This window comes from Abramis brama, assembly GCF_963993115.1.
Source record: "Abramis brama genome assembly, chromosome: 18".
NCBI classification, from domain to species: Eukaryota; Metazoa; Chordata; class Actinopteri; order Cypriniformes; family Leuciscidae; genus Abramis; species Abramis brama.
In genome coordinates, this window is record NC_139980.1 from 17,193,334 (window position 1) to 17,208,817 (window position 15,484).

Consider the following 15,484-nt stretch of genomic DNA (forward strand, 5'->3'; position numbering starts at 1 on the left):
GATGGAACTACTAGCCTCTGATGGCCAAATGGTGTTGGGAATGCAGTTATTTGCTGGTGCCGCTGCTGTCTGAGTGTGTCAGTGTAAGTATGTGTGCTAATCCTTTAGTGTAATCTTTGGGGTGACAACATCTGGTTCTCAGACGTTTGGAAGGCGCTTTGCTTCCCAGGACGGAGGGGCGGCAGACGGCCATTCCAGCTGGAGATGTCTGACACCATCCGCCATGGTGCAGTGGACCAAAGAGAGAGCAGTCTGAGACTCACACACACTCCTTCCTGGCTGTAGATGAAACAGAATACTAATATAGACTAAATCATTTCAGGTTACACCCCATCCTGTGGGTACAGATGTGTCCAGCTGAACTGTCTGATGCCAAAGGTATGTCACTCTAAAAAACGTTGGGTTATTCTGTGTACCCAATAGCTGGGTTAAAAATATTGGGTCGTTCTGTTGGGTTATTCGGATCATTTATTGGGTTGTTTCTATAACAACGCAGCCCGTTGGGTTAAAATTCAAATTCCAACGGTTGATCCCCGCAGCTGACAGAAGATACACGGGTGAGTTAATATTACACTATGCATATGTATACATGTTTGTTTGTTTTTTCGTTATAAAGTGACTTTAAACTCTTACATAGTATTATTGCCGCATTTTTTTTTAAATGTTCAGCCAATTATTTCCATGTTTATATCTCCCATTTGACTGCTTTTTGTCCGCTATCTGCGACTAACGACACCAATATAGCAATATAGCCAGCCAATTTCTTAATACTTGGTTGTGATACTCTTCCTAACTTTCTATGTTCTTTCCGATTTTTTGTGGGAAAGTTATTCATATTTTCATATATTAACCGACGCGCTCGGCTTCAAGACCCAGAGGAAGCCTGGTCCATCCATCCATCCAGTGTGTCGCAGTCACTTAGGCTACAGGAAGAAGGTATGCTGAGTTATATTTGGCCTATATTGTAGCGCAAATGTTTGCTTGTTTTATCCCAACTACAGTGTGCATTTAAAATACTACAAAGTGTTAAACTAGGGTGACAATACGTCCTCTTTTTCTCGGACATGTCCTCTTTTTGGACCTAAAAAAAAATGCGTCCGGCCGGGATGCCATTCATTGCGTTTTTGCATTGCTTTAGATCGCGCCTTCTCGCACCATTGTTCGGTCGGTCATAGTAGGCTACGTAACGCAAAACATTGGTCAAACTGCACCACGGCATGTCAACAGTGGCACATGGCTCCTGCTGAACTGCGTTAAAAAAAGAGCCCAAATGTAAATTCATAAACGATTTACCGAGAAATGTCCCATGTTCCCGATTAAAAGCCCAAAATATGGACACCAATTAAACATTTTATCTATACAACTCTATAAAGATTAAAAGTTATAAAATATAACTATGACTCAATAAGATAGTAAGTTATTACAATAGCCAGTTACTGTACATAACACTTTTCAGATATTTTCTATTGTCACTGACAATAGGCTTTATTTTTGTTAATTCACTTTAAATATTAACTAAACTTTTTTTTACACAGGATGCTATGGATTCATATGTAAGGGAAACGCCTCAGAAGTGGAACCTTGAAACATTAATCAACAGATTTGCAGGTGAGAGATAATGTAGCAAGCATATAGCAGCATTACTAATATAGTAAAACCTTTTTTGACTTCATGAAAATTAGAACCTAGGCCTACAATGAAGGATAATAAATTATTCCAATGGCACCTCTCCTTAAAGGAGTAGTCCACCAAAATGTTTTAAATTGGTCATAATTTTCTCACCATGTCCCTACTAACCTGTATGATTTTCGTTCTTATTTGGTACACAATTCCCAATTTTTTTTTTTTTTTTCTTTTTTACATCAATAAATCCAGAATAAATCAGAACATATTCACACAGAAAGAAAGCCTTGAGTCACAAATGCATTTTGGGACAAACATGCTTGCTCATACATGCACACAAACACAAACACACACACACACACACACACACACACACACACAGGTGTGACTGCAAAAGTGCATTTGTATAGAATAGAAAAGTGCATTTGTACACCCACACAAACACAAATGCAGTGCACACACATGCATACACAACTTCATTTCTGCTAATTGGTGTTTTTAAATTTATTTATTTTTTAATTTAAAATTAATTATTTTTTTCTGCATTTGGTTCATTAAAATAAATATAATTTGACAATCAAAACTCTACATCTTTTCTTTTAGTGGCATTTAAGTTATATTTTTGCAAATTTGTGGTGTTATTGCAAAACCAGACCATTTTAAAACACCTCAAATAATAATTGTTACTTTATAGCATTTGTTGATTTATAGCCTGTAGGTACATCATTTATGACAACACATTTTGGGTAATATTTGATCCATGTGTGCATATTTACCATTTAAAAATTCTTTTTAAAGGTTGGAACAAACATCATTCAATATTTGGAGGCAATTCCCTCATGTCCTGCAGCTTGGGGATAAATTCAACTGCTCACAAGCCTTCGTCATTGTGGAAGGAGCGGCACTATAGAGCAAGACAGCCTTTTACAAGCTGTGGATACATGCTTTAAATTATTTTATGTTTTAGACATTGAGTATCCAAAGCCTGCAGCAGCTGTTTGGCAGTTTCTACAACACACAATATATTCTGTGCCATGAAGGAGTTCCATCAACTCACTGTCGCCTACTTAGGCAGTTTATAATTGGATAAGCTGGACAAGCTTTGTTTTGTTTTGTTTGTTTATTTTTGTTTTTGTATTCCATGTTTCTTACAACTTAAAACATAATTGTAAATAAATAAATTTTAGCATTAATATTCTGTGCCTGGAGGTGTTTATAATTGCATTACTTTTTTAATTTTTATTTATTGAAACAATGTCTTACCTTTAGGAAATGCATTAAAACAATTGCAACAATAACTTTTGAATGCAATGTCTAATTGAATGTAAATAAAGCATTGTTAATATACTTAAGTTGTGAGTTATTTATTTACATGGCAATAATAGTTAATTATAATAATACTAGGTTGATTAAAGCATTTTGACCAAATAACCCAAAAGATTAGTTTTTTGTAACCCAATTTATTGGGTAAAACTAATTACCTAATATATTGGGTTAAAATAACCCAACAATAGGTCGGTGCTATATCAACCCACCATTGGGTTAGCTGTTGGGTTGTTTTTAACCCAACTTTTTTAAGTGAGTATGTTTTTGGATAGAGCTTTAATTTTTTTTAAATAGGTGGGATTAGAAACAATTTGTCAGAAATGTCACTAAGTGTGTTGGCATTGGATAGGCCATTGGATTTTGTAGGAAAGACTACAAAAGTTAGTCATTCAAGAGCAGTGAGTGTCATTAATGTTAATCAAACAACAAAAGACAATGAGAAATACAGAGACAGCAGCAGGATTAGGCTGCTGTCACTTTAAGACCAAGTGCACAGATCCAATATACTGTTACACATGCAGTTACACAACTGTTCACATTTACTTACGACAAAACCGACCGTGTTTACGTGCATACTCGTGAAGACGAACAGATGAATAGATGTGTAGCTTTCTCCTTGCGTAACAGAGAAGCAAGTTGCATTTTTCAAAGTACTCCTGAACACATGTAGTTATTTTTAACACAGTAGCATGATGGTTTCTCATGCAGTGCCATCTCAGAGCTCAAAGGTCACGCACATTCAACAGAGGTCTCCTGCCTTGCCCTACACAGACTGAGATTTCTCTGGATTCCCTGAGTCTTTTCACAGTAGCATGTATGATAGATGGTGAGTGAGCCATGACCCATCTTGCATGCTTGCAAAGATCACAATACCCTCACCTATTACAAATTGACCTGCTTATTGTGGACAGTTTCAAAAGAGTTTAACTTGGATATTCTATAATCTTTTCACTTTTATTTTGCCTCTGTCCCAACTTTTTTGTAGTGTGTGGCAGCCATCAAAATAAAAAATTGTTACAAAATACAATTTTGTTGGTCAGTGAAAAGATTGGAAAACTTTTTATTTGTACTTTTGTCAGTTAAAAAAGGTTTAAGACAATTAACAAAATCACAGATTGTGGATTTTATTGCATTTTACAAAATGTCACAACTTTTGTAGAAAAGGGGGATATTCAGGGGCATAAAATGGTCTTAAAATGACAATAATATTGCATAATCGCAATTATATCTGTGACAATATATTGCCCAACAAAAAGTTATGACAGCTATGACAGGCCTAGCATTGGACAACCCACCATCAGTCTTAACAGAAATAGACTAAAGTAGTTTAACATACAAGGATCGACACGTGCAGCCCAAAGTTTCTGGTTTTAAACCGTAACATTATTTGCGTTAGCCTAGTCCTTCTCAAAGTACTTGATATATACAGGTAGATTTTTTCAACCAGACTGTCCTCAAAACCATCAAAACAAATAGGTTTGAAGAAAATATACATAAAAAAAAAAAAAAAAAAAAAAATTATATATATATATATATATATATATATATATATATATATATATATATATATTGTGCAGTGTGCAGTGCTAGGTGCAACAGAATCTTGCAGAATCTTCTTTGAACAGAAACTTATTTCAGTTGATTGTGATAAAAGGCATCTTGTGTAAACTGACCTAACTCTGTTGACCTTAATTATATTAATGAGCAACATTTTCTGACTAATACAAGAGCCAAGGATAGTTAAGCAGGGCTTTTGGAGACAAAGCAGGGCATGCAGTGTTGACGAAAATCTTCCTGGAACACAGTTTCTATTCAAAACCATTTGCAATGCTACATTCAGTTCCAAGAAAAGTGAAAATGTTGCTTGGCAACCCTAAGAAACAATGAGCCCTGTTTCTTATTTTAAAGGAAGAGCTTAAAAAAAAAAAAAATTAAAAAAAAATAAAAAAAAAAAAATTGAACGATTTTAGCTCTTCATAATTCACAATATGTCTGAAAAAAGACATTGAATTTTATATCAGAATTTAAATGAATCCGTATGAAAATAAATAGTGCACAAATCCATAGACAATACCCTTTTTATGGTTTAAAATCCAATTTATTCCACAAGAGCTTGTTCGTTTTATTGTTTAGTTTATTTTAATTTGGGGATCATATTATTCAGATCTCAAATATTTGAAAAATGGCAAATTGGATTTTTTTTCCTCCACTCTACAATGACAGTTAATCTGCAGCTTTAGCTTATTTGAGAGGATCTATTTGTGACTGTTCATTCTCCCTGCGTTTCAAACACCTTTAGTGCTGAACACTAAAACACAACAAAACACTCATGCACTTTCTTATATACTTATTCTATGCAAACTGTATGGCTGAGCAATATAGCAAATAATTATATCTCAATATTTTTTACAATATCATGATATTTTTGCTCTCTGAAAATGTAAAAAGGTGATAGAACTTATAGTGCTTAAAAAGTACTACATACAAAATGATTTAGTTAAAAAATAATAAAGACAGAGACTACTTACTGATTTTTACTAAATGAACACAAAAGGAACATTCAAAAATCAAAAGAAACATTTACAAATCAGCCCTAATGCAAAGAGCTGTTTTTGTTGATAGACTAGCTGAACGCGCTAGGCCACTATCTGAAAAGTTTAGTAGGATCAAATCAAGGAGCGTGAAACACAAAGTCTAAAGTGAATATGAAAGTACACAAGAACCATACAAAATTATTTTTGTTGTGTTGCTACTTGCTAGCTACTAATGTTTGTGGTTTTACACTAACCTCGGTTGATGTCTATTCCCTGATATGCTAATATTAGCAACAGTAACTTTCTTTTTCATAATTTTGTTGAGGTGGAAAATGGTGAATGATCCAGGTGCTGAAGTCTCACACCGCAGCAGATTTGCGCTGATAAAACAGCTTACAGATAAGAATCCCGTGAAGGTCACTGTGAGTATTTCATTCATGGCTGTGATGGAAGTATAGATACAATTTATTCTCAGGACAGCAGTGGTCTCCTACAGTTAGATCCAAAGATATTACAGCATCGATTTAGATCAAACCCTACTGAACAAACGCCCCTGATTTGAAACTGCACAGATGCACTTTGATCAGAATTCAGTGAATACTGCATGTAAACTGACCTGAACTCGGATTTAAACTTTCATGGTTTAATTAATGGGAAAAGTCTCAACATTAAAAGCATTTGGAGTTGAAAAATGGAGTTGCTTTTGCTTGTTCTAATCTACTGACCCCAAAAAGAATTCAGCATTAAAATTTGTATATATATATATATATATATATATATAGAGAGAGAGAGAGAGAGAGAGAGAGAGAGAGAGAGAGAGAGAGAGAGAGAGAGAGAGAGAGTTTGACCTCTTATTTTTTGTATCAAAATGTCATTAACTCTATATTCCAGTGAAATATCAGACTTCTCTCTGGTGAAATAAGGCAGGATTCTACAATCATTTAGTCCACTTAAACCCATCCCTTTCTAACATTCGACTACAAGCTCACATACAGATCTCCCTTCATCCAATCAACAACTGATGGACAAAACCAATTCCCCATCCTACATTTGTTTTTTTTTATCCGTTTCACTTGGATGTACGTCACAATATACATCGGTCGTTACTTCAATTTCACCACGACTTTAAGACACATATGAAGAATGAAAATGTGGCTAGAACCATGTCTAAGTGATATTTTGTTTTTAAAACAGTTAATCTATTGGTTTATCATTAACTTACCAGGTCCTCTGTAAAGTTTTAGAAATGATGAAATGTGTTCTCATTATTTTAACATGGTCTTTCTAGTACATACATCGCTGACATCTTTTATGTTCTGAATCATTCTTTTTCTCAAATGTGTGTCAATCCCTAGGCTAATGTGTCCTCCAAACACTAATTGGAGTCAGGAGTCAGCTAACCTGGAGTCCTAGCAATAAAATGAGTCATGGAGTAAAGACTTCCTAATGAATATTGGCAGACGTGTCGACAAATAAAACAATAAACAAAAATGGTGTTAAAAAAAAAGAAAAAAAAAGAAAAAGGACAACAGTATCATGGTTTAGGGCTAGTGTTGCACGATATACCGGTACTAGAAAGGTATCGCGATACCCCGCTATTAAAAACGATATGATATTAACTTGTATTAGTACCGGTACTTTAAGAGTGACAGTACTCTAAATAATAAGAGCAGTATTTCTTAATTTGCGTAGCTGTGTGACAGCAGGAGTCAGGACGTGTACATTCACTAAACAACGGAAGCAGAACAGTACAATATATACGTGCAGAACTTGACAAAGAAACTTGCATGCATGAGAAAATAAAGGGCGGGACCACAGCCATAGAGAGAAAGAGTTGCGACACTCTTTGATGTCGCCGCTATGGCTGTCACGTGGTTCATGTAAGCCCCAATAGTTCCAAAACATACGCTGGCTGTCATGTTCTTCTATGGGACAGACAGCAGCGATTGCATTATTGAATGGTAAATATAAAATAAAACACACACACAAGTACTTTTTCAGCTGTTATTGCATTATTGCATTTTGTTAATGTCAGTTTTGCATTTGGAGATAAGTTTTAGGCTATATTTTTGGAGGGAAAAGCTTAGTGTTCATGTTCGCATGGGTAGTAGCACTGGCTTTAGCGGCTCTAACTTAACTTTTCCATATCATTCATCTGATGATGGACGTCTCATGATATTTATTTTAGCACAACTGGGCTGTATTAGGCTATTGATTCCCGTGATTTTGCTTATAAATTTTGATTCAGCCATTAGCCTACCTTCGTGATCACGCAAAGAGGTCTGCCGTGGCGGTCCGTTCAGAATTCGCTTAGAAGCTAGCTCACTTCTTTTGATGAAAGTGGCCACCCCCAGGACCACAACGTGAAACATGATCATGTTAAAACTAAGAATATTATTTTAAGATTAAGCCATACACATTATCAAAACTATAACAGATTAAAAACGAATTTAAGCATGGCTGATACAAATGAAGGTTTTCAAATACTGAGTCTTCGCTATAATGCGAGAGTCCCGCCGAAACCTCCTTGTGCTATTCCCCATGAAATCATCTATTCTCCCCAAACAATTTGCAGGAGAAGGAAAAGGAGAAGGAGAGGCACTAGAGGGGGAATTAGGAACAGACTGAAACGACGTGGTAGCCGTTTTCCTCTGCCCACAATTACTCTAACTAATGCTCGATCACTTAAGAACAAAATGCCTGAACTTGAGGCATTAATCAAATATAACGGAGACTATAAAAAAATAAATCTGCTTTGCATCACTGAAACATGGCTAACGGAGGAGATTGGTGATGTAAACCTCGAGGGATATACTCTAATTCGACTGGACCGTGATAGTCAGAAATCATCCAAAACCATCGGAGGAGGATTGTGTATGTTTGTCAATAACAGCTGGGCAACAAACATCACGGTACGTGGAACTTATTGCTCAACCCATTACGAACTGTTATCGGTGTCTTTCAGGCCACACTATCTGCCCCGTGAGTTCGGACAAATAACTGTTATTTTAGTTTATGTACCTGGACCGAATTTTCTATTTGCAGCCGAGGGCATTGCTGCCAGCTACAACATGGCACTACGTAACTCATCGGATGATCCGGTGTTCCTTTTGGGAGATTTTAACAACTGTGAATTATCTGCGTTTTTGCCGAATTTGGAACAGTACATAACTTGCCCAACTAGACTGAGTAAAACCTTGGATAAATGTTTTGGTAATGTGGATGGGGCTTATGTACCAAGGCTGCACCCACCATTAGGACGTTCAGACCATAATGTTATCCACCTCCTTCCAAAATATAGACAGATACTAAAAAGGACTGAACCTGTCATTCAGCAGGTCCAGTTATGGACTAAAGACTCAATTGCAAACCTCAGAGATTGCTTTGAAAGTACAGATTGGAATCTGTTTTTTAATGATTTTAATTGTTGTAATGTCGATCATGAGTCCTTGAATGACACCATTACCAGTTATATTAACTTTTGTACAGAGGCAGTAATTCAAACAAAAAATATTAGACTATTTCCAAACAATAAACCTTGGATTAACAAAGATCTTAAACAAATTTTAAACAAGAAGAGAATGGCCTTTTTAAGGAATGAGACAGACACAGTAAGATAATTAAATTAAGAAATTAAATGTAAGATAAAGGAGGCCCAAACACAGTATAAAGATAAAGTTGAAAATAAATTTAAAACCGGTAATGTTAGAGACGCATGGAAAGGACTAAATACAATGATGGGCAAACACCAGAGACGGGCACAACTGGTTATCGGTGATGACCCCCATAGCTTTGTAAACAATTTAAATGTTTTTTACTCAAGATTTGACAATCATGTAGATATTGAGCATAATGTCACTTTGATAGAATCTGAACCTATGAAAATAGAGGTAGGGGAGGTTATCAAAGTTCTCCGTAGAATCAAACCAAACAAGGCTACCGGCCCAGATGGCATTAGGGGTATTGTTCTAAAAGAGTGTGCAGTACAACTTGGGCATGTATGTACTAAGCTGTTTCAGATCTTTTTAGATGATGGCTTTGTGCCGGAAGCATGGAAAAATACCACTGTAATTCCAGTACCTAAAACTACTTATGCAAGAGATCCTAAGGACCTTCGCCCAACTGCCCTTACATCTGTCCTGTGCAAGTGCATGGAGCGCATATTGTGCAAGGAACTTCAAGCACAAATTAACGGATCTGTTGACCCATTACAATTTGCTTACAAGCCCAATCGGAGTACCACTGATGCCTCCCTGACCTTACTTCATAAAGCTCAGCATCATTTAGATAAAACAAATGTTCATGTCAGAATGTTCTTTATGGATTTTACATCAGCATTTTAAAAGAAAGGTTTTAAAAGAAAGGTTGCGAGATTTAGGTGTACGCAGCTGGTTAATTTTATGGATTGATAAATTTTTAAGTAATAGGCCCCAAAGACTCTGTGTTAACGGAATTTCATCTGACTGCATAGTGTTACATTCTGGGTTACCACAGGGATGCGTATTATCCCCTTTGCTCTTCTCTGTTTATACCAATGAGCTTCAGTGTAACAGGGATGATCTCACCTTGATTAAATATGCAGATGATCTGGTTTTAATTTCTTGCCAAACAGACAAGAACTGTTCCACCTATTTTGAGTATATTGAAAGTATTGTACAATGGTTTGACAACAGTCATCTACGGTTGAACATTGAGAAGACAAAAGAATTATGCTGTGGGAATCAGAATAAGAAATGTACAGTTGGCCTCCCATACGAACAAGTTACTATAAAAGGTGTAAAGATAGAGCAAGTCCCAAATTTTAAATATTTAGGTACAATCATTGATGACAAACTTTCGTTCCAGGATAATGTGGACTATGTACATAAGAAAGCAAGACAGCGTTTAAGTCTACTTAGGAAGTTGCGCAACTTCGACATCGAAAGGAGGATCTTAACTATCGTATATAGATCGATGATTGAAAGCATTTTAACTTATAACATTGTTTCATGGTATGGAAATTTAACAATGAAACAGAAGAAAAAATTAACACGAGTAATTAACGAAGCGAATAAGATTATCGGCCATAAACAGAGCACATTGCAAGAATTATTCTCACATTTTCTGGAGAAAAGGGCATTTGTGGTTTATTCAGACCAGACTCATCCCCTCCACTCCTGTTTTGAGGTCCTTCCGTCGGGGCGTAGGCTACGCGTACCGTATGCCAAAAATAACATTTTTAAAAGATCATTTGTCCCACTGGCAGTGACTGTTTTAAATCAAATTCTCAATTAGGTTTGTTATTGTGAACATGCACATATTGTATCAATTTAACTGAATCATGTATTTATTAATCATTATGTATGTATTATGTGGTTTATTATGTGGTGTGTAATGTGGTTGTAGAATGTTGTTGAAGCCAGTGTCAAAGATTAATTTCTGACCAGTAAATCTGAACAGACAATAAAGATAAACATAACATAACATAACATAAAATATTTATTATTAAACAATGACAGACAACAAAAATGTGTGCTTGTGTGAGTGTGTGTGAACAAGAAAAACAAAAACCAGGGGCAGGTGATCCATGAAACAGACAGGACTGGTGATGGCCATAACAATCCTAGAGGTCCAGCATTGTTCTCACAAGCCGCTTCACTCAAGACAATAGAACATAATGAAAAGTTAGTATATCCCCAAAAATTAAATTAAATAAAATTGCTATAAAGGTGGCAGCGATTCATTACCGAACTCTTACTGTCACAGCTGACGAAGTCGCGCTAGCTAACTAGCTAGCAGGCAGTGCTTGAAAATTGGTTGAAACAACCAACATAAAATATAAATAATTACGCTGTGCATGTACAAATGAAGACCAGTATAAGCATCGCAAAGGGCCTCTGATACAATATAGACAGTTGACAATTCAAAAGAGGTCGATATTTCAGCAACTTAACTCTGGAACAACTCGACGCGCAGCAATGTAAGTGAATGGGGTCCAACGCCCAAATGACAGTGTTTGGAACTAATCCGATCTTCAAATCCCGGAAGTAGGCGGTTAAAAGCGCAGCCATTTTTTACAACGGAGGTCTATGGGAGTGTCGCAACTCTTTTTCTCTATGGCTCTGGGCGGGACGTGCTCGCTTATAAGTGCATAAGAGGATTTTTTTCTTTTTTTTTTTCCTTTTTAAAATCCAGCAGACTAACAGGCTGGCAGACAACTCAATAACTCTGCCTGACAACCTATAAATGGCCTATCCACCCCACCAATTGAACTACTGCAACCCAAACCTACTCTACTTGTCATCACAATCTATAAAATAGATTCTATAAAATGTTTTTATTATAGCTTTTATTGGAGTTGATTTTACTGGTATGATTGAAAAAAGAATCTGACATATTAGCCAATCACAGCTCTCTGCCCACCTTAATCAATAATGTGAATATGGAGGAGGAAATACTGGTTTGTCAAACCTATGGCAGTTCATATTACAATTCCATTTTGGTTACAACCAGTAAGTGTTAGAAAGACTGAGACTGAGCATTATTATTCAGCTTGAACACACAAAAACACCTAAAATGGGAATGATATATTGTGTGATTGATTGTACCACAAGGTTCAATCAGAATTTTTAAATATTACAAGCAATAAACAGCTGTGAGTGATTCAAGAACTGTGAGGGATTTTTCTCTTTCTCATCTTCACTATTGTTGGATTATTAATGATGACATCATAGACAGTGGGAGATCCAATAAGCTGCATTCACACCAATGCACAGATCTCTTGTGAAATATAAGATGTGCTTTGTCCTGTCTGCTTAATCCTTTAGGACATACTGTAACTGACTGTATTTACATTTTGCCTCATAAAAGCATTTTGAGACTGTATCCAGGTGTACTTGGACTGCTTTCCTCTCGCACGTCACATTGCCAGACTCATTTTATCAGATCGCGATATTATCGTAAATGCAATAAAGAATTTAGCCCTACTAAATTGTGTATGTTGCACCACAGTTTCAGAGTACCTATAGTTTTTTTTTTTTTTTTGCTCTCAGCCTGTAGAATGAAAATAATACTTCACTTGGTTTGACTCACAAAAGGGGAAAATGGCAGCAGTTTTTCTTGACAGACCTAGTGTGAACAAATGGTTGATCCATTGGAATCACTCAAATGACAAAACGATAAGGCACAGACTTAAGAGCAAAAATGACTGAGTGAAGTCAGACAGGACTTTGACAGAGAAGGAGCAGTACCATCATACCACATACATCTCTACCTGTCACCAGTGTGTTCTCAAAACAACATCTCACAACATTACAAAAATGTTTCTAAAATTTAGAAAGATCTTCCTTGAAAGTAGTAAGAGTACAGAATACTTCCTAAATCAGAATGAGCCACTAAAAATGGCACCACTCAAACTGTGACAAGTATTATCAAAGGTAGTGATTGTTCATAATAAAATCAGTTAGTCAATTTTAACATAACTTAAATGTGGTTCACTTGATGTTAACACTATACACAAATAGTATAGCAATGCTCATGCAAACATATTAGGTACACTTGTGAGATATTACTGATACTATATGTGAGCTATAGTCACAATTACAAGAAATAAAGTCTCTTTTACAAGAAATAATGTCACAATTGCTAAATAATAATAATTATTATAATAAAGTTGCAACTGATAGTCACATTATGAGATATAAAATCACATTGCGAGTCACTTTCTGAGATGTAAAATCGCAATTATGAAAAATAAAGTCACAATTACAAGAACTTAAGTTGCAATTTAAGATATAAACTTAAGTCGCACTGAGAAATAAAGTAATTACAAGAAATAAACTCAAAATTGTGAGATATAAATTCACTTTCAAAATACAGCTAGTTGAAATTACAATAAATAGTCAATTTGACGAATAAAGTCACATTATGAGATATGCTATTTAATATATAAAGTCAGACTGAGAAATAAAGTCGCAATTACAAGAAATAAAGTCAAGTTGATGTATAAAGTCGCATTATGATATATAAAATAACACTGAGAAATAAAGTTACAGTTACTAGACTGGTTTGGACTTCACACAAATTGCTGTTCATGCATTTAGGCTGTGTGTCCACCAAAGCGTTTTTTTTCAATGGGAGCGCCACGTTTTTAAAACGCCATGAGCGTAACGAGGCGCTGAGCATTTTTTACACGCTGAAGTGCTGAGCGCTCTGCATTTTTTACAGGTCGCTTAGAGTTGAAGAATGTTCAACTTTGGGTAAAACGCAGCGCTCATCACTGTCACTTTTTACCCAACCGTCCAATCACAGTGGATAGAGGGGTGGGACTAATACACATTGACCAACCGCCACATTCTGCTTGTACAACATCAACGGATGACAACAACAAGCATAATAACAGAACAAAATTATTTAAAACAAGAGCCAGAGAAAATATGTTACATTGTATCGACATTTAAATATAGAATCAACACAGAAACAAAATATGTGTGAAATGAGATACTAGTAACACTTTCGCGGATATTCTGTATCATAACAAGCAAAGCGTCTCAACTGTAAAAAATGCTGCGCTGCCAAAACGCTCTCAAGCGACCATAGCTAGGCATTTTCAGCAAAGCGCCTAGCGTTTTCACCTGGCTAAAAACGCTTTGGTGGACACACGGCCTTTGACTGTTGATCAAATCCTGACTGAAGTAAAAATAAAGTGCATTTCAATGTACATCTGACAAGACAGAAATAAAAATAAAAATCCTATGACAACAAGGATTATTTGAAAAATGTAAATGAGTTGAAAAAACTGTTTTTCATTTGTTCCAATATGGTGGACAGTCACATTGTTGAAAAATGACAAATGAGATGTCGTCGGAATCGGCATAAGCCAAAGAACGTAATGACATAAAGACATCAAAATTTGAACAATGTTTTCAAGAGTTATAAGCGTTTTTGCAAAATACCTTATATCTCTAGAACACTAGGTGGCGCTGTGCTCAATCTTCTCATGGACCTTCAGGACATTGTGTTGATGATCCATACTAAATTTTGTGAAGATATGTCAAATAGTTTAAAAGTTATTGCAAATTATGACAAAATTCAAAATGGCGGACAGGTGGTTCATCCGATCTTGGAAAAACTGAATCCTAGGATTCGACATGATGCAAGGAATCCATAGATACCACATTTATGATTTTCTGACAAACTGTTCAAAAGTTATTGGCCAAAATAGCAATTTTGCATATCTCATGACCCGTAGGTGGCGCTGTTCCCAACTTTGGCATGGAACCTCAGATCATGCTTCCGATGAAGTGTACCAATTTTCGTTTCGATTGATCAAACTTTGACCGAGATACAGCCTCTTAGCCAAATTTGGGTGGACCTCGTTAAGTTTGCGACATCATAACTTTAGAACAGAGATGAATAAAAAAAAATCTGTTCACTCACTTCTGTGCGGCTCAGTCCAACGATCATTTGAGCAAATTTTGGAGAAAATTGGAGAAATTTTGAAGGAGGAGTAGCGAAAAAACTGAATACTGTACTTTTCAAAATGGCCACTACTGTAATGGGCGGAGTCTTAAGGTAAGGTATTGGTTGTGATCAGCATGATGAGCGGAATCAGGTGTACTAAGTTTCATGTCTCTAGATCAAAGGGTTCAAAAGTTATAACCATTTCAATGTTGAAATTTTGAACTGGTGGTGGCGCTATAGAGTTGGTCCTAGAGGCTCAAAAATTGGTCCAATCACTATTCATTAGCATCACTAGAAGTGTACTGTCATCCACAAGCATCACCTCTTACAATCTGATGAGTCTAATTGATCAGAACGTTTCACTTTGAGCGGGAGCATTAAGTAGTCTCTGGCACGGACTGCTGAGTTCAATTAGCAGTTCACCATTTTAAAGCCACATTCATCACACTGCGTCATCTAAAATCATGTCCTAAGACTAAGAACGGCTATTTTTCATGTTCTCTCTAATCAGGCATTGACTTCTTTGAATTTATGAACTTAAGTGAATGGCTTTTAAAAGA

General features: G+C 36.0%; 1 long non-coding RNA gene across 1 annotated transcript; it reads left to right on the forward strand.

The window, feature by feature from the left end:
- Positions 1-402: 402 nt before the first annotated feature.
- On the forward strand, positions 403-3,169 carry LOC311068163. The gene is made up of 3 exons (XR_014603345.1): positions 403-936; positions 1,536-1,608; positions 2,422-3,169. It is a non-coding gene; the product is annotated as an uncharacterized lncRNA (long non-coding RNA).
- Positions 3,170-15,484: the final 12,315 nt, after the last annotated feature.